The sequence below is a fragment of the Typopeltis vanoorti genome, chromosome 10, assembly GCF_054136105.1.
Source record: "Typopeltis vanoorti isolate ZY-2024b chromosome 10, IOZ_Tvanoo_1.0, whole genome shotgun sequence".
Taxonomy (NCBI): domain Eukaryota; kingdom Metazoa; phylum Arthropoda; class Arachnida; order Uropygi; family Thelyphonidae; genus Typopeltis; species Typopeltis vanoorti.
Window position 1 is genome coordinate 68,584,791 of NC_143558.1, and position 25,535 is coordinate 68,610,325.

General features: G+C 34.4%; 1 protein-coding gene across 3 annotated transcripts in view; it reads left to right on the forward strand.

Annotated features, from left to right (window-relative positions):
- The first annotated feature begins 496 nt into the window (after positions 1-496).
- Positions 497-25,535, forward strand: part of LOC150102487 (uncharacterized) — a 67,095-nt gene continuing 42,056 nt past the window's right edge. Inside the window, exon 1 of one of the 3 annotated variants that reach the window (XM_090399015.1) lies at positions 497-675. The gene's annotated coding sequence lies outside the window, so the exon portion shown is untranslated. Of the gene's footprint in view, positions 676-20,432; positions 20,497-22,228; positions 22,367-25,535 lie in introns of those variants that run through there. The other 2 variants (XM_090399017.1, XM_090399014.1) reach the window with 2 other exon arrangements.

Genomic DNA, 25,535 nt, shown 5'->3' on the forward strand with positions numbered 1-25,535 from the left:
TTTCATTCTAAACAGCTGATCTCTGACACTTGTTCCAGTACATAATTATCAACGACAATTTTAGTTCCTACCGGAAATTTTTCGACAAAAGTATTGCACTTGTTTAAAAAACAGAAATTCTCATATTGTAATCTTTATAATGTTACTGCTGAATTTAAAAACATATTTTTGAAGCTTATTGTCGTTTACCTATTTAAGTGTATATACACATATACACGTAATAATATAACGTGTATATCATATATATCATATGATATAACATATGTATATCATACGATATACACGTACACTGATAGAACCTGCAATTTCTGAGGCTAACGTGCATAAAGAAACTTTCACGTTTATTATAGAAATATTTCATTCATAGGAATGATTACAACAACATTGATAACGAGACTTTGCGAAGAATCCATAGTCAGAATAATGGCAGCTAACTGGACTTTCAGTAGGTCCTACTCTGCACATGATTGTAAATTTATTAAGTTATGACATCAGTTTGTTTCCGAAATGGTTTGATAGCAATTTAGGTGCCTAAATACTAGTGGATCTACAGAGTTGAGTAAGACTATAAAATCTGTAAAGTTTTTAAAAGACTTAGAAAGGGTACCTACGAAAATTTATGGCAAGATATGTAGGGTATTTCAAACAATAATAAGAAAGGTGTTCGTATTAAAGGTAAGGGAAAAACAACTTGAAAATGTGCTTTGAATAGTATTGTATTCTTATCTACGAATGCATGAAGCTTAAGTAATGAGCACATGGGATTTAAATTAGTAACCAGAAAAATTAAGCCGCATAATGCTAATTATAATGTTGTCAGAAGGGACCAAATAGATAAAACAAGAAGGAGCAATGATACATTAAATTCCTATTCGGAACAGTAACTTGAGACGGCATAGTGCAGAATAAGCATGTGATCCGTACAGTTGAGGATAGGAGTATGTTACCATACTGGAGGAAGTAGTGATAATATCATTAATAGTATTCATGATATTTTAACATGGGAGATATTGACTGGGAGAATGAAATAGATCATAATGCAACCAGTGATGAACTTTTGGAGCAACTTCCTGACAGTTCTTCTACGAGAACCTACTGATCATTCCTATCGTTAGAATTACCATAATCCTGCTTAGGATGATCAACCAAAAAACCATTTCACATTTAAACATTTTTATTTTTGTAATCCCTTTTTTTCATTTTCCTTAGGATTTACCATTTTTCAATTTTCTTATATAACAAATAAACACACATATATACTTTTTTTTTTTTTTTTGTAGTCCAAAGGCTCTAATAACGAATTGTAAAAATTTGAACACCATGGGGCAGTGAGACATGCAGAAGCAAATTGCTTGCTTGTTAAAAGGTAAAAAAAAAAAAAACACGGAAATATGTGGTCAGTTTTAATACTTTTGAACATCTCACAAACTATATTTGATTAAAAAGGTTCAAATCTTGATTCGGATATTTATGGAAGTAATTATTAATGTTGTTTTTTTCTTCATGGTAAAATATTTTGCATCCTCCGGCTTCAAGAACCATGTTATCAATCAATAAATAAAATATAGGGATATGAAATACGAATATCTTTCACAGTAAATTTATAAATAAAAATGTTCCGACTGTGAATTCATGTAGGGATAAAAGTAACGCAATGCTTTTATTTTTATTTTTATTTTATTTTCTTTGTGTGTTCGATTAATCTCTTTAAGTGATTATTTGGTAATGAACAATTTAAATGTTCGACTTTGGGCTTTCTTTTCTTTTCTTTTGTTTCCTTTAATCCGCACTGTGCGTTGCAGCGGTTTCACGGAAACGACCCAATTTACAACAGCATGTTAATACACCATATCACACTGCAAGGACTGTGACCACATGGTTTGAGAAAATAAAAGTGCAAAGGTTAGACTATCTATAGAGTAGCGTTTCCTAACCTGTGAAGAAAGCTAGCTTCTTTGTGTGGTTTGTGAGAAATTGGGAAATGGGCCTACTAAGCACGTGTGTCCTTTCACCAACATAACAATAATCCAAACATGACAACATTTTTATGACTTTTTTTTCAAAATAATTTTCTATAACTGAACTGGACATATTTTTGATTTTCCAACCTTTTAGATTGTGATTAGAATAATAAGAGTACACTATTTTATTGTTTTCCACACGAGTCTTCACATCGATATTTTTTGGTTATTATAATTTACTTGCATTCCCTCCAGTGTGACCCACCACTAGTACTTTCGTACTAGATCTGGTACTTTTTATAAATTTTTAGTGTACTAGTTAGTTCACCAACTGATCTAGTGCTTTCTTCCTTCCAAATAATAATAATAACAATAACAACAACATGAGAGTTAGACATATGAGTATAATATTTTTCTTTTCTCTCACCTCCCCATATGTCACATTCAGTGACACAAAAGAAAAATTTCAAAGATCCTGTATTAAAAAGTTTAGCAATGCTGAATCTATCCGCGCGGTTAGCTTAGTGGCTTTGCGCTTTGCAACCATAGGACTGGGGAAGGAGTGTCCTAGGTTCGATTCCCGTCGACGACGTGAGGAGTTGAAGGATCTACCTCAGCCATAGCCAAGTTAGCCGGTCTTGGGCGAACAGCAGGGTTTTTTCATCACGCAAGCCGGCCCCGTGAACACACAGGGATACAGCCAGGAATACTTCGAGGCATAGGGGTGACCATTCTATCCTCGTATTTCGGTACAAAATCCAAGCATGCTTGGAGGGTTGTGGGCCTTAAAGGCCTGTTAAAGCCATTGAGATAGATAGAATGCTGAATCCTGAAATGTGCAAATCAACTGTTTTTACAGTATAATACCACTTGCTGTAAATTTTCCTAACGTTATTGAAGAAAATAGTTATGAAGAACTTGATAGACAATGGCGACTGTAGAAGCATTGAAAACAAATTCAAGAATTCATGATTTTTTGGGATAAAGTTTTGAAATGAAAAATCCTGTAGGAGAACAAATGTTTCCTAATTTAACAACATTAGTTAAAGCTGTACCGTGTCTTCCTCATTCATCAGCAGCAACTGTAAGAATATTTTCAGCAGTGAAAATAAATACGAATGAAACAAGAAATCAACTACAACTTTGATGAATGGACTCCTTTTGAATGGACTCCTTTTTGCAACATTCATCAGCTACAGATTTTACTATTTCTGGAGAATTAATTTAGCAAAATTGCTAAAAATAATGAATAAATACTTCCAGTGTTTTTCTTGTGAGTGGGAACTCCTGTATAAATGTAAATAGCATATTAAATAATTGAAATTAATGTTACATTATTTTAAACACTAAAATGAGACAAAAATTATATGGTAAATTAATACACGTGTTAAGTGCTAGAACGAAGTTACAATTGAGACTTCTGTTATGATGATTGACAACTGCAGCTCTTGTACTCATAAATGACTACAGTGAGGTGACTTTTGGCTTTTTTCTTTTCATATTTGTCGTACATGTGTTAATTTAGCGATTTTATATTGAGTTCATCTATGATAATAAGGTAATTTAGGACATTTTACGATATATCGTAAAATGTCCTAAATAGAGTGAAACGAAAGCAAATAAAAATTTAGTACTTTTTTTTTTCATTAGTACCTTTCCTGCATAAGTTGGTACAAAATATTTTTACTGGGTGGTCACCCTGATTCCTTCGCACTTCCCTGTGGCCTACTTTCTTCAAGCATCTGTTGCACTAACAATTGACCTTGTTACTTCAAAATGACATTGTCTTCTTTGAATTACAAATCCTCCCACCTTTTGTTAACTAAGCTTCATGCGTAATTGATTTATTTAACAGCTTTGGCTTTGCAGTAAGCTTCATGCAATTGGTACCATTTCTAGTGTACAGGATTATCTCTTTGTTTTCACTCGAAATTGCTAATGCAAGTCGTCTGGTCTATTAATATTTCATTTAATTTATTTTACGATTTCATTATTAGGCATATTACATTCTTTTAAGTTTTATTGCAAAGTAAATGAAATAAAACAACGATTTAAATATATATCAGAAACGAAAAATATTTGCACTAGTGGTGACCGAACATCTCATGGATATGAAATTACTGAATTTATATTATAAATACATTCAAATTATTTAATTAATAAAATTGTTAGAATGATTTCTGTAATCGTCTTTAATCTATGCATTTCATTATTATTTATATATTATTTGACACCTCCAGGGAGTCCAAAGACTCATCGAGGGAGAGTATGCCAACATCATCGAACGATTGGATCCTTTCCAACTACTAATCGCGCTCAAACTTACTTAACTGAGCCATTAGTAGCAGAGGCTCTACCAATCGACCAACCTTTGCCGGCAAATATTTCATAAATAAAATACTTGAAATAAATTTATTTGAAATTTAGAGCGGCGCTGTTCTTCCATATCGCAAATATGTTGTTTATCGTATTCTCTGATATTCAATAATTCGAGGTTTAATAACAAGTATAAAATAAACTATTTTTATTATTAAAAAAGTTATTATTAATATTACTTGATAGCTCCAAGGATTCATCGTGGAAGGGCACTCTATTCCACACACAACTAACTACTTACACCACTTTATTTTCCATCTGCACTATACATCATGCACAGCCTCTAATAATATTTTTGTGCGGCAATTGCTTATGTTCTATTAAAGTATTATCAAATGCATGTGCTAAGTTAAATAACTTAGCATTACAAAATAAAGCAAACAGTAATTTTGAATTAATAAAATTTGTGCTGTTTGAGACAAGACTATACTGTGCTGTGGAAGGGGTAAACTTCAAAGGTCTAACAAAATACCGCACTCCTATCTTTCCTGACAAACTTAACTAGTTTGGTTTAAGATGGTCTGCGTTGAAGGAGCACTGCTTACAAAACACTTTGGGGAAAAGTTACAAGACCTACATGTTAAACTTCGCCAGGAAATACTGTCAATATTTAGCGAAAAGTCTGCATACGAGAACAGTGGCGCACCCAGGGAGGGGGGCCAAGGGCCCTTCCCCCTCCCCAAAAAAAAAGAAAAAGTTAAAAAACACTAAAAAATTTTCCAAAATACTTTCCTAATTAAAATTCTTTTTTTTTATTTATATTGTGTCATGTCTTCTATTTCTATACTACTTATGAATTAGGGGGGTAACATAAGGTGAAAGTACCCTATAGCAGTGTTTCTCAACCTGTGGTCCGCGACGGTGGGATAGATTGTCCACAGGCAGACTTAAATTAACCAAATAAATCTATATATTTTAATTATGCAAACAAAGCAAATTAAAATTGAATAACTAAGTAAAAATTATTGAAATAAAATGGATACCTGAAAAAAAAATAAATGAAAATAGCGGCAGAATGTTCATTTCATGAACATTCTGCCGCTATTTTAATTTATAGCGGCAGAATGACGAGTAATAAAAGAGGGGTGAAGTGAACAACAATATGGTTTTATTGCTTCCACTTTCCCTTGCTGTTTTGTCAGATTTGAAGTGAACATGTGTTGTCTACATGACCACATTTCAACCAATTACTTGTTGTTTATTGATTTTTATTGTTGAAGGTTTTCCTCCTTGAACCAAGGCTCAATACATCTTCAGAAGTGCTAAATAATACTTGGACAAAGTGTGTTTTGAGTTAACCCCAATATTTATATATTTTTAGGAAATCGCGAGACTGAAAGATAAAAGCAAGCTGTCAGTTGAGTTGAAATACTAACTCTCTTCAACCGAATTCCATATGTGAAACTGCCATAACAACATTCACTATATATATATTTTTTTTTCTTAGTTTTAATACGTTTACGAATTTTAACACATTCGGTTGAACTGTATTGCTGCTTTGGGGAAGGCGAACTCACACAATCTAATTAATAACCATAGTTTTTAGTTAGATACTGTGTTTGCCGGTGCAACATATGGTTTTGCTTGAGTCTATATATACAGCATAGTTTCTGTATGAGGGGACATGTGATTTATTAATTAGTGTCGTTTTTATCCCAGTTGTCTCTAATTGAACTATTTGTTGAGAAATGTATTACACAGACTGCTTATACCTCATTCACTGACATAATAAAAGTACATGTTTTCTTGCCTCGGCAATATAGTGGCTATTGGGGGAGGGCGTGTTGTTTACCGCGGGAGCAAGTTACTATCGCCCTGCTCTGGACGTGTTTCAGCTTTTTTCATTTGCGAGGTATATGCGAAACTTTTTAATTTCTTTTTTCGAAAAGTAAAATCAGGGGTGAGAGTTATATGAAAGTAAGTACGGTATTTCAATTATGGATAAGTACATTGGTACCTTCTTTAAATGGAAAAATATCTCCGATGACAGTGATAATACAAAACGAGTTTGTAATGACAGTTTGTGTATAGTTTCTGAAGAGAAAGAGGTCTGTAACGAATCCACAGAAACACAGAATTCCCATCGGTTGCAATGCGATAATATTAATACGCTTAACGAAAGGAAAGATTTGCTGACTTGCTGGACACTCGACCAGTGGATCGCATTCAAAGGTAAATACAATTGATTAGTTTGTAGGAACATTTTTCTGTTTTGTGACTTTTCTCCCTTTACCGTAATTATGCCTACATTATTGTGTTATTATTCAACAATTGTTTACAGTTTTGAATGTGTATATAAAGTCAATATCAACAGTAGCCTGATTATGAACGCGTGATGAAAGGAACGGGGAGGTTTGGAGCTTCCCTGGATAGCATTCAAAAGGTAAATACAATTGGTTATTTTGTATAGGGTCCCGAAACATATATCTTTTTAATAAAATTACATAACTTAGTGGTCCATAGAATTGTTTTAGGCATTTTACTTGTCCTTGGACTTAGAAAGGGTGAGAAACGCTGTCCAGGCCGGGCCAGAGAGAGGATCACAGGTATCATGTATTGGCGAATCATTGCAGATGCTCAGTTATAGGTCGTGTGCGATACGCTCGTATTCTGTGCTATTTTGCATTGAGTTTGTTGAAAAGCATGTCTTGAACTTGAAACTTCTTTCCATCTCTGAAGAGTAACCTTACCGTACTTAAATTCTTCAATAACATTGAAGTTAAGTTAAAGTTAAATTTGTAAAAGATTTTATTTTGTTTTTTTTGGATTTTGTGCTTCAAATTATGGCTGAAATACGTACGCAGAGTATTTTATTGAACTATTTAAAAATAAAAATAAAAACCAAAAAATAATGATTCAAATGTTAGTAGCAATGTTGGCGCTATTAATATTGTCAATACCGATTTGGATTCGGTTTCCCCAGTCGTAGGTCTGACAAAACCATCGAATTATCCAGAAGAAAGTACTTCCTTAGTTATTAATAATTCTCACGACATCGCAGTTTTGAAAGAACAAACATTTAATTCTGACAATAATTTAGATATTGTGAAAAAATTGTGGAAACCAGAACCAAATTTTAATTTTCTTGCAACTTGTGCTGCAATTCACAACCGAAGTTTTCAATACACATGGTTTGAAAAATTTACATGGCTTGTGTACTCTCAAGTTGAAAATAGTGCGTACTGTTAATATTGCGTGTTTTATGCACCTGCTAATGTTGGAAAATCTAAATCTGAAGTACCTGGGCAGTTATGAATGTGTTTCATAACTGCCCAGGTAATCTTCCAATTATTATAACCTAGTTACGCAAGGTTATAATAATTGGAAGAAAGTCATTGAAAAATGTAATAATCATCAAAAAACAAAATATCACATAACGGCTGTTATGACTTACGAAAGGCTAAACAATATTCGAGATGGAAAACGGATTCCAATCAATCGACAAATTGATGTAGATAGTGCATCACAAGCTGCAATTAATCGGAAACGATTAGAGTCGATTATAAAAACAGCAATTTTATGTGGTTGGCAAAATATACCCTTAAGAGGACATGGTGATTATGGAGAATTTTCATTTGAACAGGAGCCAATCGCCAATGAAGGCAATTTTCGAACTTTGTTCAGAACGAGAATCGATGCAGGCGACAAAAACTTGTCCTGAACATTTTAAACATTCTGCCAAAAACGCTACCTACATTATCTGGAACATACAAAATCAAATTATAAATGCATGTAATGGAATCATTTTGAACCGTTTAGTCGAAAAAATTAATTCAGTAAAATGTTTTTCAATTCTTGCCGATGAAACTTGTGACATTTCTACCACTGAACATCTTTCCTTGTGTGCCAGGTATATAGACGAAGAAAATGACAACAAAATTTGTGAACAATTTTTACAATTTGTTCCTGTAACAAGTACTACAGGAAAAAAACTTATCCGACAAAATATTAGAAAGCTTAAATAATTACGGCATCGATTTGTCATATTTACGTGGACACGGTTACGACGGTGCCTCATCAATGAGCAGAAAGTTTAATGGTGTTCAATCTCACATATCAGCTATATATCCACAAGCTTTATATGTTCATTGTGCATCACATAGTTTGAATTTGGCAATTGGAAATGCTGTATCTGTGACTGAAATAAGAAATTGCATTGGCATAATTGCAAAGGTACACAATTTCTTCAATACCCCTAAGAGACAGGACGTCCTAGTTGACAACATTGATAAATATAATCCGGATACTAAGAGACAGAAACTACGCTAAGTTTGCCGGACTAGGTGGGTGGAACGCCATGAAGCCATCATGACCATTGTGGAATTATATGATGCAGTGATTCATAGTCTTGAAACAATAATTTCTTGGGAAGACAGAGACTCGTCCTCTAACGCAAAACTTTTGAATAATTTATTGTGTGAATTTGGTTTTATATCTTTATTTAGCTTGCAAAAAGTATTTGCGTACTCCTTACCGTTGTCCAAAATAACGCAAAAATCTGACAGTGACCTCTTAATTGCCCTAAATTTTGTTGATTAAGCTATGGCTCAATTAAATACCATTCGTGAAACACCAGATTTTTCATTTAAAGATATTTACGATGAAGCATGTATAAAAGCCAATAATTTTAATATTGACATTAAAAAGCTAAGGACTACATCAAACCAAACATCAAGGTCCAATCTTCCAGCCGATTCTATAGAAGAGTATTTCAGGAGAACTATTTTCATTCCATTTATTGATCAAATATTGACTCAACTTCAGGAACTTCTGCACCGCAACATTTTGAAATTTTTTTTCTTCTTCTACCAAATGGAAAAGATGCTCCAATAGCAAGTGCAATGGAAGATTTTTGTCAATTGTGTGAATTTTATGCCGGTGATTTGCCTTATACAAATCCAGCAATTGTGAACGCCGAATTCAAGTTGTGGTATAAGAAATTTGAAAAACCGTTTGCAATAGCTCCATGCAAAAATGCCGTCGATGCAGTTTCAAAGCGTGACAAAATGATATATCCTAACATCTATAACTTATTAAAAATATTTGCAACGCTTCCGGTAACAACATGCGTCAGTGAAAGGTCATTTTCTAACTTACGCCTTTTAAAACCTATTTAAGATCTACCATGACACAATCACGATTGAAAACGAACTGGCTTTGCTATATATATATACACACACACAGAGAGAGATTATTGTACCCACGACTGAAATAATTCAAGAGCTTTGTAAAAAGAAAAGAAAACTGGATTTTATTCTTTAAATAATTTTTATAATCACCTAAGGAATTTTATTTAATGAATGAAATTTAACGAATTTTAGTTAACGGATAAAAATATTTTTATCCGTTTTGGACGATTTAAACTGTTTTAAACGATTTTTAATGCAATAAATTTGCATTAAAAATATTTTTATTTGTTCAACTCGCCCCCCCCAAATTAAATTCTGGGTGCGCCACTGCACGAGAATGATATCTATAACTGCAGCACTATAATTTACTTTTAATGAACAAGAAATTTGCGTTTCATTTGAAATTTTATTCAAATTTATTTTTATATCACTTTCTTATATACCCTTTCGTTACTTTCTAGGGGGAAAAACTAATCCCCCGATATTCGCTTTATTTTTTTTAACTAAAAAAATACAGTTTACAAGAGGTAACCATATTCATCGAATCGATTCTATCCGGAATAAATATATTCTTAATCATTTTTGGATGCTGCATGCTGAAATTCAGGAATGACAACGTGTTCAGTTTGTTAACCTGATTTCACATGATAACATCTAAATAATAATAATAATAATAAAAGGTCGAAAGGTTAGCATATCTGCTCTCAAACCAACAGAATACAGTTTCAAATCCTACTGGGCATGGATGTTTGTGAATATTTTTAGGTTGGAGATGAATTTCATCGCTTGGTGTGAGGCCACCGCTGATTGGGGGGCCTGAAGTGGCTTGAAGAAAGTTCTGTGTTTGGTCCTCTAGAGGAAGCTTTCCGGACTATGTACATAAAAAAAAAAAAATGTAGTTAAAAAAATCCTTAAGCTAATCAAAGGAGTTACAAAAAGAACTTTCTTGGATAGAGCTCACTTAAAAAAATTTTAAAAAAATTCCGTATGTTAATAAGAAATGCCAATGTTCGCATTATTTCAGTTCTATAACTGTTATTACTTATACAGTAAATTAAATTTCAGTATAATCCAAGAGCACAATGAGTTCTTCGCAGCTGAATGAATACTTTAATTTAAACTTAAAAAATCCCAGCCCATTTTTAAAAATAAAACTGCTCCTTTTTCCATCTCCTTCTCGCTTTTCTTCTCGCTTTTCTTCGCCTTTTGTAGAGGTCCTCTATATTTTATACTAAGCTAGTAGTTACAATAAATGATTAATATTGACGTTATACAGATGATTAATTTTTAATGTAATTACAATTTAAATAGGAGTATATATTTGAAGATTAGGTTTTAACTTGTAGTTCTTAGTCCAGTTGTTCGTTTGGATATCAAGCTACCACTATAGGAAGTTTAGCCATCTCTTGAATACTATGCCCATACATTAAAAGCTGTTATGATTATTAGCTTTTCTGTCTTATCCGGTATATTCTTAGTCATAACAGCGACAAACCACTTAGTACTGCCATTCGCAAGTATGAAAGAAGAGAATCCGCTGGGAACATATTAAGTGCTGGAAACACGTAAAGGAAATACAACCATAATTTAAAGGAAATAGAGGAAATCAGTTGAGTGGTCACGGCAATTAGAGAAGGCTCACAGATGCGTGTTGACGCCAGTGCCAAGTGTTTTGTTCTCGCCCGCCTCCTCGTTCGTATTCACTGTTCGCTGAGCTAGAAACCTCAAAGACCTGTTTATAATATGCAGCAGTGAAAGCTATTAGTCACAGAGACTTTATCGAAGGTCACAAAGTTAAAACAAATGTTCGCTATTGGAAGCGTGTTGCACCTTCTAAGATGGCTTGACCCACGAAGTTCAAAGATACATCATAGGCTTCAAAGTTTACGCTATCATTTGAATCACAGCAATATACGTAAGCAAAAAATAGACAAATTGTTATATAAACAGTAATAAACGCGTTATATAAACATCTCTGCATAACGACCTGTTATGAAACAGATATTCATAACACTCAGTTAATTACAATAAAATTTTAAGATACTCGGCTTTCTGAATGAAAGTCTTGTATCATGCCATCCATAAACTTATCTGCTCTGTTGATTCACTTTTCTCTCACCATCATAAATATTGTTTGAGAAAAATTCGGAGAAACAAATATGAATATAAAGCATATACGGGTGCATTAGTAAAACTGGGCTAGCTGCCCCATTTTATTTTGCGACTGCAACAACCATTCTAATATAATACTGTACACTATATGCCAGTGGTGTTCAACCTTTTTTACTACGCGAGCTACTTTTCTATAAAAAGTTACTCGGCGATCTACCCTCTTATATAGATCACATTCCACCAACCTGATATCTGATTACGCACAAATAAACAACTAAAAAAACAAAACAAAACAAAAAAAAACTAAAACTTTATTTGTGTATTTAAAAATTTATTTATCACTTTTAATTATTTTAATACAACAAATATTTTAATACAACAAAAAATATATTGGAATAAAATATTTATTTCTCTATTTTGGAAAACCAAAGTTAGAAAAAACGACAGATTGATTACAAATTCACAAGTTACAGGAAATGCTGGTTGATTAAAAAAAAAAAAAGTTAATGTGAAATTTGGCATTGTTTGGACCGCGCAATATTTTCATAGTCAAGTTGATATGAAGAAGTGGCCAATCGCAGACAACCATCCAAAGGATCATTTGTAATTTGGTTTCTTAATTGATATTTTATGACGGTCATATTTAAAAAAGCGGATTCTGACAAGTATGTCGATCCCAAACACGACAGAATTTTCCGCGCAATATCAGTTAATATTGGAATTTTTCATGTGCATACTTCCAAATGACTTCATTTTATTTATCGATTTTAAATGTAAACTATTCTGAATGTTTATTATCTCAAGTTCTACTTCAGCTTAGTTTATATCAAACAGCCCACTAATTTTATTTGAAATTTCTGTGATGTTCAAGTTTTTTTGAAATGGATTATTGATTAAAGATACAATCATTTCAGTTTTATTGAAATCCTTAAATCTCGAATTTATTTCTTCCTCAACTAATTCTATTTCACGAATAAATTCTTTTAAACCATAGCAAAGCATTTCTTGATTTTGTTCAAAAATTTTTAATATATATGAGAGATGTCTAAAATCGCGGTCATTTATATTTTTCTTTAATAAAAGTAAGTATTGTTGGAAAAATTTTATTGAACTTAACATGTCAATTAAATTTTTATCTCTACCTTGTAACTCTAAATTTAAATTGCTTAATTTCGTACAGAAATCTACTAAAAATGATAAGTGTAGCAACCATCTTTTATCACTCAATTGTGGATAAATATCTCCTTTATCATCAAGAAAAATTTTTATATCGTTAATTAATGCAAGAAATCTTTCTAAAAATTGACTTCTGCTGAGCCAGCGAACATTATTGTACAACCTCTATCATCATCTGCCTGTAATTTAAATAACCGCCGTTGCAGGGTTTTTCCTCGAACAGAATATACAATTTTAAATGTAATATCCAAAACATCTTTTGTGTTTAATCGTTTACTACACAGTACTTGTTGGTGAATAATACAGTGGTACGTTAAAAAATCTGGATATTTGTCATCGTTTTTACACAATGAAATGAAGCCTGATTTATCACCTATCATTGCAGGAGCACCATCAGTAGTAATAGACACAAGTTTAAAAAGCGGAAGTTTTTGTTGTTTCACAAATTCATCAAATGCCGAAAAAATGGCTTCTCCCCTAGACCTTCCCGATAATGGTATAATTTTCAAAAGTTCTTCTTTACATGAATAATCTTGAAATACCATGCGAATAAATACCATTAACGGTCAATATCAGTGAAGTCGTTTGATTCATCAAATTGTAATGAAAACGCAACACACTGGTGAATGTCTGACATTAACCTGGCCTGGAAACTTTTCTCCGAAAATTGAAACTCTTCCTTTCGGCAATTTGAAACCTTGTCTGCGGTACCTAGAAGTAGTCTCTCTCCAGCGACGTCTCGAACGAGAAGTTCCTTTCTGGAAGCGGGAAACTCCTCTCTCAAGCACCGTGGATCTGGGCAGTCTCTCTGACAGCGATTCTGTACCGGGTGGCCTCCTCTTTGACAGCAATTCTGGAACCGGGACCCCTTCTGCTTGCTTCAGTCCCTTTTTATTAGGCCTCCTCTGAGACCTCGCATGAAGTTTGGCAACCCCCAAAGAATCGGTATGAGTCTTTCATCTTAAGTTTCAAGTTCGGCACGCCTTTTGTTCTCCTCCGCTTTCTTTTGATTGTAAGTTGCCGGCCATCGGAAAATTGTTTGAACTCTTTCTGACTGACTTCGGAGACGTTTACACTTAGAGCCTGCAAGCCTTTCTCATACATACATACAAGTTTCAATAACAATCTTTCTAATGCCGCCATGTACAGCTTCGGCGACAAAAACATTGCCTTTGTTTTTAACACTCTAACATATTCTTATTAAAACAGTATATACAGTTAGCTTCAAAAGAGTTATTTACAAAAACATCTAATACAAACTATACCGAGACAAACAAAGTTTATTTTTTTACAATATTCACATGGGACTTAACCTAAGGTAAAAATCGATGTAATGTGTTTGGAATAGTTAATATTTAAGCTACAACCGAGTTTTTACACTTTGCTTATAATCGTATTCACTCGGCTCGCTGTTTGACTTCCACTGATCCAAATTAATTCATTTACCCAGACTTATAAGAAAATTACTGATTTGACAATTTTAACGAAAAATAAATAAACAATAGCAATATACTTAAAGCAGCTCAGTGAATGTGGTGTTTGCACACCATGGCGCTTGACCGCACGAAGGAAGATTTGATTTCGAGTCTAGTCGGCGACTAGAGGAAATTTTTCTAAGCCTTTTTCGACCGGATCCCGGGTTAGTCGTTCTCTGGCACGGGCATGCGGGTTTTTTCTCCCGGAAACTCGGGTTTTTCGTCCCGTAAACTCAGAAAATAGACCGTAGAACCCACATTATTTCAGACATTAAATACGAGTGTTAGGGACAACGAGATAGTGGCACTTGTTGAGCCGTCACACTTCACTGCGTGCCACTTAATTAGTGATAGCCTTGGGCCAGTTATCTCTGATTAGGTACCAGTGGAGATTGAACTGCTCACTCAGTCTCCAAAAGTTAGATAGGGCTAAATACGATCTCGCCTACTCCCTAATATACGGAAATAAAAAGGCGTTAGCTGATTTTTTTTTTTCTAAAGCGAATTAAAAATAATACAAAATAATGATAAATAAAATATTATGTTTTCAGAGGAGTACACAAGAGATCGACCAAAAATCGCTCCGCGATCGACCGGTTGAACACCCCTGCTATATGCTAATACCCTAACGTCTAATAGAGCCAGGGAGAGAGAGAGAGAGAGAGAGAGAGAGAGTTTACATATTTCTTTTCAGAAATCATCTATGAACGTAAGACTCATCCTTTGAGCGTCAATTGTGGTGACGTTCATGTTCACAAATCATGCAGTTGCAGCAGCCTTATAAAAAGGCGCATTGTCTTGTTGAAAGAGACAATGGTCAGTTCTGCAGAAATGTCACAAAGTAGGAAGCATTGCATTGTCCAGAATGTTCAAATACCTCTCGGAGTTCAGTGTTCGTGGTACAACAACTAGAGGTCAGGTCAAACCAGGAGAAAAACAGAACTATACAATCATGCTACCACCTCCGTTTGGGTTACACACTCTGGTAAGAGACATTCATGGCATCCCCCACACCCTTCCATCTGCTCGGTAGAGGGTGTAGCGTGATTCGTTGCTCCATAACACAGCTTTCCAAGCTTCCACTTCTCACTGTATATGCTCTTTGCACTACTAAAGACGACGCTGCATGTTCGCGTAATGTGGAGCTTGCAGTTTGCCGTCATATCATGGAAATCCATGTTGGGTTTCCATGATATGACTATGCAAATTATTTCTGTGCAGATTCGTATTCCAGTCGATGCCTGAAACTCCTCATTCAGTTGTGGGTCGTACACTGTGCGTAGCACTTGCAGTTGACTCTCTGCGCTTCCATCTCAGTTTGATGCCACTGATTGTTGACCTGGAATGGCTAATTTGTCAACAATTTTCGTAACAGATAGGCCTGCAGCATGGTCCTATCCAGGGGCATGCCGGCAATGTGTGCTACGCACACAGGCGCATAGTAAAGGCGCCAAAGATTTCAGGCGAGGAGGAAATACTTTAAAAAATATTATTCATTAATTATATCAAAATAAATTACATTTTTGTTTAAATTTTAATTATATTTTATTGATTTGTCTTAAACAAATTATTTATAATCACTTATTTGTTATTATTCCTTAAGATCTTATTTTATTCTGATCCTAGTTCTGACAAGTAGTTTAGCGTAAACAAGTAAAAACTTGAACTTACGTGAGTTTACTGTTTACAGGATGACGCGCGTTTTAATTTGTTTAATCTTGTTCACACTTGCATTTGCTCTAAACATATAGACAAGATAAAACTTGTATTGATCATTTGACGATCGCAACAATGGCAATTTTTTAAAATGCATTGAGATGTTAGAAAAGTTTGATCCTTTTATATCGGAACACACTCGACTTGTAGCTAATGATCTTGACTTTAAAAATATGCCCTCCTATTTAGGAGATAAAATTCAAAATGAAATATTCACTTTAGTGGCATCAAATATTAAAAAGAACGTGTTTATAAAGTGTTTTTTTATTGGGGGGGGGTATAGGGGCGCCAACTAAAGTTGTGCACACAGGCGCCGGACACTACTGGCGCGCCCCTGGTCCTATCACAACGCCTCTTTCAAAGTCCGTCATTTCTCATCTCGCAGCCATTTCACACGGATACAGTTTCACTGACTTGGGAGCATCATATTCTTCCGGTTTATACAAACACGTAACTCATTATATGGCACTGACGCACCTTGCCCATGGAGTGTACTTTGACTTCTTTCCAAGCAGTGTGTGTGTGTGTGTGTGTGTGTACGTAGTATAATACGAAATAGTATAGTACAGTATAGCCCTGTAAAAGTGGAGTTTGCTTCGATAGCTCTAAACCACCTGAAAAAAAGACAACTCTTCCTCAATTAGACGAAGAGACCGTTCGTCTAATAGAGGAACTTTTTCTAGGTTTTTCTTCAGTCAGTTTTCTCTTTGGCACAGGCAAGTCGGGTTTGTCCTCTCGGAAACTCGGGCGCTTTAAATCTGCATCTATTCGATCGTAGAACTCGCACTATTTCATACTATATCCCTATTAGGATCACGAGAAAGATTTACGGTATTTTCCTGTAATCTTTCCCCAGGAAGCCTTGTTTCATTGATATCCTCGAGCTCACTATCAGTGATTAGTTAAGCATGGAAATTAGCTGCTCATCACTCCTAAAAATGTTAGTGATAATGGAGCTCTCTTTACTCTCTTTGGGAATAAAAGGAGGATTTTATTTTTTTAAAGGTTGAAAGAGACTAAAAACAAACAGCCAACCAAGTAAGTTGTCAAGCTGCCCTTAGTAAGGGAGCATTTTTTTTTCTTTCATAGCGACAAGTGGTGGTGGGTGAGTGAAATGTATTTGAGAATAGCTGGTTCGCGAACATACAGCGAATTTAGATGCTAAGCAGACAGTTTAGGACGAGTTATGACAGACAGTGTGTCTGTTAGATTGGATTTACTCAAGTTATTTTATTTCCCACATAAATTTTAAACGGGAAATGTACATAGAACAAATGATAAAATTCTTATTCTATTCTATGAACCATCAAAAATGATTTCAGGTTGTTTCAGTTTACATAGTTTGTTAATTAACAAGAAATTCTTATACATCGAAAAAGTAATGGAAATAGCCTTAAGCCATAGTGTAACACATCTGAAATTTTTTAAGTACAATTCCACTTTTCCCTTCTATTCACCGCCTGGTGTAAGACCACCACCGCTACCCTACTTGTAGGAAGCCTGAAATGGCTTGCAGAGAGTACCATTTTGGTATGTACAGCAGATTTATAATATAAACCTTATTCCACCCACAGTCGTAATGTGTTACAAGTTTATTTACAGCCTTTTTCGGATACGATTATCATAAAAATAAATGAAAAAAAACAAACAAACAAAAACGTGATATTCAGGTTTCATAATATAATTCTTTTATCTACACTGCACTTTGTAGAGGTCTTATATGTAGAACAGGCACATAGGTTCCACTGGGTCCATGGAAACGAAATAGGATGGAAATTTAAATTAAAATATGTTCTCAGAAATGAAAGCCTGCAAAGGACAAAAGAAATTTCAGGATACGTTCGAGTATATTTTGGAAGAATATACAAAATAGTAGGCTCAACGTACATCCTAACATTTGCAATGCTGCCAAGATTTCCGTACCTATAATATAATTCTTCATTTGAACCATCCTTCTGGATATCATCCCACTGCCTTTACGTATTGTGTGATCCTAGGTATCTTCTGAACTTTAGACCCGATCATTCCTTCCTCCTAAGTTCATCTTTGGAATCCTGCTATTGAAATATTCATTGAGAAATATTTGTTTTTTGTTTCAGAATTATCTTTGAAATAACTTGATATGGAACTTGATATCAAATGTTTAGGAATTAGAAAAATTTAGGAATTACGGATACGGGTAAGATGATTGTAATTTCACTCTGACACAACTCCAAGGTTGTGTATCAGTGTGAAATATAGAACTAGATAGAAATATAGAACTTCTGTGCATTCCTTTCCATTTGCAAAGCACGTCATATTTAATCAAAGTTTTGCATTATATGTTAAATGCTATGAGAGATAACTATCTACTGAATTTTTTTATAGACACACAAAATACAATTTTATGCTATTTTGATCAGCAGAAACAAGTGACTTGGAGAGTATAAAGAAATGCTAGACAGAGGGCAGGACCAGCGCTTGATTTCCTGCACAGAGCGTCAGTAGAAAATTAACAATCACTGTATCATGAAGACATAATTAATTTTATGTCTTCTTATGTATCCTAAAAGAAAAAGAACAAATTATTACAATTTGATGAAACATGGGGGTTAAAGGAATTTAAGATGTGTTCTTTCTTGTGCTTATATTAGTTGCTATAATATCATTTTTGTTCTAGGTGTTTATCAGAACTTTCCAGATTCCCCTCCCCCCCACCGTATTTCTTTCTTCCTGTGTAGTAGTTCAGAAGTATTTCTAAGTTAGTTTGTTTTATTTCTTTTCATCAAATTTGTATTGCGGATGAGAGTATTAAGAAATGTTGGACAATCCATTTCCAGTTTTACAATATTATTTAGTTTAAAAGAAACAACAACAACAAAAAAAAATTATGCGGGCTTTTTTTTGTTGAAAATTATGAAGGAATTGTCTAACTCTTCACAGTCATTTCCTTTACCCATGTAACTTTCTTTCTTCATCTTTATTATCAAGAGTTTGTAGCTCAACTGTTATCAAAACCCTTTGATTAGAAAGACCCAAATTTGAATTCCATCTAGGATGCGAAGTACATTTATAAGAGCTTTTCAGAAGCAGGTGAATTAGCCAGTCTCATACGGATGTGACAGTGTTTTTCCATCTCGCGAAATAGACAACCAAGCCGAAGAATTTGACAAACATGGCACAATGCGTAAATAGGCCTGATCACTGTATCATGATATAACGGCCGTGAGGTCCCTTTTACGGGGAAGTACGGCACCATCTCAATCCCCCCAAAATTTATCCGGGCTCGGGACCGGCATAGCTAACGAATCAGGCCTATGGCTGGGTGCTAGGTATTCCTGACTGTAATCCATGTGTTCACGGAGCCGGTTTGCCTGCGGGAGGAAAAACCTCAGATAAGCTGGGGAGAAAAAACCTGCTGTCCACGCCCAAGACCGGCTAACTTGGCTATGGCTGATCCTTCAGCTCCTTACGTCAGCGACGAGAATCGAACCCAGGACACTCCTTTCCCAGGCATATGGTCGCGAAGCGCATAACCACTAGGCTAACCGCGCGGACGTGATATTAATGAGTTGTGTCATTAATGGCCTGTCACAACCAAGTTTCTTGGCCGTGAAAAACCATTTAGCCTAATTTTGAAGGGAAAGGTGAGGTTATTATTTCATTCTTCTTTTTATCATTAAGGTTCAAAGCGTAGTACCATATTTATAAGGATATTTCTGATGGTTTTATCACAGTTAAATCATAACATATTCTGACTAACCTAACATGTAAAGGAAAAAAAAGTTACATCTTTTATCGAAAAAGCTTGTAAGTTAAATCGGGGTTTAAGAAATGCATTACTTACAAGCTTCTTTATGTCGTTATTTTTTAAAATAACAGGGGAGTTATTTAACCCCTTTATTACAATATCCCGTCTCGTTCGATTGCCATGCCACAAAAGTAAATACTGTACTTGTGTGATATACGCTGATTTATTTAGTGCCCTTATAAGGCGTGCGAAACAGTATTTCCTAAATTTATTTTCCTGAGAATAATCAAAGTTCAACAATCCAAAGATTAAGTATTCTGTTTGCCAAGAAGTTCATTATCATCATGATCCTTTGAATGAAAAAGGTAGGTCAGTTGCTACGGAAACTGCTATACTGTACTTCAGCTGAGCGAGATATTTCGGTCAACAGAAATCCTAGGGGTGCCCTGCGGCTAGGGATGGTGAGTCCCGAGCCATTAGTTAGACAGGGGTGTTTAGCTGTATGTGTTATTATGTGCGTCTGTGTCACTTTTTACTGGCGGGAACTGACGCGTGAACGAAGACCACGAAGAACTCGACATAAAAGTGTATCTATTTATTAAGTCATTAAGTACAAAATGTTGCGTGCATTAATTCAGCAAACTAGCGCTCCTGTAAACGAAAGTTTATCCTGACGAGCACGTGACCAGGGAAACGTACACAAAGACTTACAGTAGCTCCACCGCTGAATTATAACGCTAGGTTGGACATTTCGCAGGCAGAGTGAATGTTATGCTAAGAGGCAAGATTCTGTAAGGTGATACTGTTGTTTCTTTACATAGGTAAGTGTAAATTTGGTTACGACTAAGAAGCAAGTACCTAAAGACAAATTTAAACGAAGTTTTAACTGGGCATGTGGATACGCATACGTCTCTTTCTTATAAAAGGAATATTCATGCGTTTAGTACAAACTTATAATTTTCAAAATGCGTTTTAATTACGGAACACTTTATAAAGTTACTTTTTTACTCGATCTGTATCGGTATTTTTCGGAGAGCGTAAAGGATTTCGGTTCATTCATAATCTCTTTTTACTTAGTATTTAACGAAAGTTAATTTTGAGGGCTATTGACTGTAATGAACTATTTCAACATACTGATTCTTCAATGCTAACCATATTCAGAATTTGAATCGTGAGAAGCAGTATTTCTGATTTTTTTTTTTTTTTCATTTAGCCACTATTCATATAATTGAATAAAGGGATATATATTTGTCCCAACTGACTTTCGATTAATAACCTTGACTTGCATTGATTTCATTTCTCAGGTTTTTTTTTTTTTTTTAAATAAATGACAGTTTTTACTTAAATCCTAAAAATTCCAAGAAAAGACTATCCTAGGTAGTTACTGCCTGTAGTAGTTAGCAGAGAATTAAACTCTCTTGATGATAGAAGCAATGACATTTTGACGATCGCTTATTAAATGAAAATAATGTATGTATCATTGAGTTCTAATTGTATCAAGTTCGATGGAATTGAAAGGCAGAGGTGCATAAAGTAGCGAATGTTTTGAATCATTAATATTCAGTGCAATATTTTATTTTCCTATTAAATCACGAAAAAAAAATTTTTTTCCGTGACGGGTAGCAATCGATCAACGATACACATAGTTGACAAAAAATAGTTCTGTCGTTTATCGATAGTCAATATGATTCTTACTTTACATGTAGCGTGAATATCTGACATGATTATCCTATTCTTTCGTCTGCGATATTTTCGAAATCTAAAATGGCTTCGGTCACAAAGCGCTATTAATTTATATTGTATCAAATACGTCAGTTTGTCTTTCGCTACATCACATATTCTTGTATCAGAATCGTCTTTTTCTTTTCAGACAGGTTATCGATAAAAGATCGCCTTTCATCTGTAACTTTAGTTATACGCTTGAAATAAAAAAAAAAAAATGAAATATAATAGAAAACTGGATCGCTTTCAAGCGTCGTCTTACATGCGCTCGAGGTAGGGAAAGCGAACACGCCGCTTCTCATATGATTGTCAATGTATACCGCACACTTATTAAAGCCATTGCCCTCTCTTGGCGGACATTTCGAAACGCTGATTACTTTACCGTAAAGACAACTCTTATACACGTGGTATTTGCGGCTTGAAAATCGTAGTAGATAGCAAATACATATTGTTGAATGCACGCACGTCTCGTTAAACCTTCGTTCTACATTCGAGTATGATCGTGTGCCAAACTAGGCTTCCTGTTTAATAAGATTTTGTTAACGTTCAAAGTTCTAGTATGCCGTGCAGTAAAATTTTAAAACAGTTTGCATGTGTTAACCAATTTTTGATCATGGCAGTCAGTATAACTTGTTAACTTAATGTTCATCGGTCGGGTTTTGTGCAATATGGCGGATACTGGTCGGGGCTCGTGCTCCGTTCAGGCCACTGTTATGCTGGGTGGGAGGTGGAGGAAGGAAATGATGCTGGGAATCACAGCCTCCATTCTAGTCCCCGGGGTGTTTACGGCGCATGTGCTCCTTGCCATGTGTCCTGTGTTGAGTGGTGGCATTACTGGATCTGTTGTTCAGTCAATGTGGTTCTTTATACCTACGATCAATTGCATCCACTCTAGAATGGATAGCTATTGTCAGGAATACCAAATTTAGACAGCCGAACCAAGAAATTTATTTGACAACTGCAACTCTTGTGAGTATAATTTAACCCCATGATTTAGCTGATTAAAATGAAGATCTATTGTCTTAGTAGGTTATTGTAATTTAGTTTAATTTTTTAAATCCCTGTATTATTCCCGATTGCTAATTCAGTATATAACTACTAATTATGGATTTAGTTATAACCATCTCCCCAAGATATGCTAAATTAAGTTTCATTAGCAGCTTTTGTATGGAATTTCGTTTCATCGCTATCTTCTGCTTTGTTTCCATGCGCTATTATCATAGGCAACCCCCCCCCCCCCTTAAGTTGGTCGATAAACTTGCCTCTGTTTAAGATAGAATTCGCTGTGCATTTTAAAATATCATTGTAAAATTGCCTACAAAATAGCTTTTATTATTAGTCATTTTGAAAATAAAAACAATGCACAGAACTCGCAGCAAGGAAAGATTTAGCTGATTGTGTGCTTTCACCTCTAGTATAAAACAGTTCATAATATTTGAGCTTTCTTCACTTAGTTTATTTTGAACTTCTCATAGAAACGGGACTAATTAAATGGAATTTTAAGTGAAATGTTTAAATGCAACAACGCTGTGATCTCTTTTTTAAAAATTTTATTTAGATACAAAAAATGAATTTACGAAAACGATATTGAAATGAGATTTTTATAATTTTAGGAGAGGGAAAATCCATTTCAATAAACTCCTATATTCAAGCTAATCTCGTAGACTAAGTTCTATTCAAGTTTTTTTAAAAGATAATATTGTTATACTTTTTTTTTTTTTTTTTACAAATTAAACACGAAAGATCCAGAAGACTTGCGGTAACTTAGAAAATATAAAAATCGAAGGCTACACCAACTACCATAATTGTAGAATTATAATTAAGATCATATATTAAAACAACCAAAAATATTTTAAACAGATGGATGGTCATCGAAGACGCTATATTTGACTTCGATGATTAGTCTGGCGTTCTATTTTGACGGCGATTTCTGATAAAATATGTTCACAACCAGTCTCTCGGTACCCCTACTTTTCTGTATTAAAATTATCAATGAATTGAATTTTGGTATAGGAAATATTTATTAAAATAACCTAGAATTAGGTGTGGTAATAATTTTGGCCCAGATTATAGTGTTTTTATATATATTTTATTTATTTTTATTTTTTGAATCATCTCGTTAATTTAAATTTTTGTGAAGTTACGGAAATCAATAAATATCAATTCCAACTTATAAATCAATTGTCCATCGTTAGTTGACATTATTAGTATTAATTTAAATTTGTTAGTGCTGTGTTGATATTGGGGAATTTGTTCTTAACTACGCATTGCAATGTCTTTGTCAGTGATTCCTCTCCTCCCAATAACCTTTTTTATTAGTTATGTTTCAGTATAGTTTATTTTTAACTTTGAAAAATGTTTTAATAAACAAACCGATAATTTTTTTTTTAATTTTTTTAGATAAGTAGACAAACGGTTTGCCTTTCGAAGGTGATCGAGAGTTTCTGTACGAACGAGTTTGCTTTGCGGGTGATCAATATTGGGTTATCAAACAATAGCTTTTTTTAAAAAGTCCACAATAGGGGTGTTCATTCCCTACTCTTTCATGAAATCAGTATTTATCTACGTTTTATATGAATGTTTAACATAGTATGATAAACGTTCATATCTTTCACTTGCTTGTATTTAGTTGGAGGAGGGCGGGGAGGAATTAAGTATTGGTTTTATATTTGAGGTTCTGTGTTGGTAAAAATTTTACAGACTCGGGCAAATTGCTTGAACTGCTCACGAACCCAATTTTTCATATCATAAAAGACCAATGAATGTTTTTGAATTACTTAGAATTTTTTTTTTTTTTCTGACGCTTGTTCATCCAGAACATCCTCATCTGTCTTTCACATGACATTTACCACTATAAATATTTATACTTATTTAAAATTGTTAATATTTAGATTCGGCTAGTTCATTAAGAATGGTTTTCTTTTTGCATGATATTAACATGAAAGATTCAAGACATGCTTATGTAAAGACAATTTCTCAAATGTATTTTAGTTTTGAGAACGCTCTTACAGGAGACCTCGGTTGAAGATATTATCTATTTATAAGCCCAAAATTGCACCTGTATATCAAGTGGTGTAAATTAAAGTGTGTTTAAAACCCTGATAATAGCCCGCTGGGTCAGTCTCTCCTGGTGACTGTCATAGCGAACCGTGTCAATGCATTTTTTAATACATTCATTGCGTGCGTGTGTACTATAGAGCGAATATATTGTGGACAACTACTTTGGAGGTGCTGTATTCTATTCGTGGAGTTATTTTAACCATAATTATTACCATATTAGATTATCAACGAATAAAATCTTAAAAGCATTTCCAGTATAGAAAGGAAACAATAAATATGTCGTAAACGCCAAATCTAAAGACAATCGCATTTCGAGGGTAGTACTAATTATTCCGAATCCTTCTTGTCAAAAATAATCACTCGCATTTTTATTTTTGAAATGCGACAGCTTTTGGTATGTTGCTATTAAACATGAACTTTTAAATTTTATATTATATATAGTGCAAATAAGTAGAATTTTAACTTTCAGGTCGTATTATCACTAGTTCTACAATAGAATTGAGTCAATGCGCTTGAGCAACGCACAGAAATAGCTTATACACCCACCCCTGTCTAAATTCAGGACTGCTGCAAGTTGTTCCCTTACCAAAACTGCTAAGAGGTAGTAAATCGCCTGTGTAAGCGAAATTTATTCATAAGTGTCATGTTTCGCTTTCTAATGTATAGGTTATGCTATTCAGATTTTTTAGGTATCATTAAAAGCTTAAATCATAGGATCGAGACCATCCTGTATGAGCTCGTTTTAGAAAATAGAGGATGTTGTGGGAGAGATGTAAAGAACAGGGTACCCCTTCAGAAGTGAGTTTTGAGGCACAGGCTAGGAAGGTAGTAGCTAAGAAGTAGAAATTGACATAGGAAAGGAGATTGGTTGAAGCAGTAAAGCAAAGCAAAACCGTAGTGTTTCTAGTAGAAGAGCTGGTTAATATGGAAGACTGATTTCTGCTGATGTAGATGGAATGCAGGTTACATCTGTTAGACGTAGTGGCTGTATTTTTTGATGATAGTGTTAGAAGTGGTTTTCAATAACAATAGAAAGGAGAGGAGATTCCCACGTGAAGAATGGGAAGTGTTGAGAAGT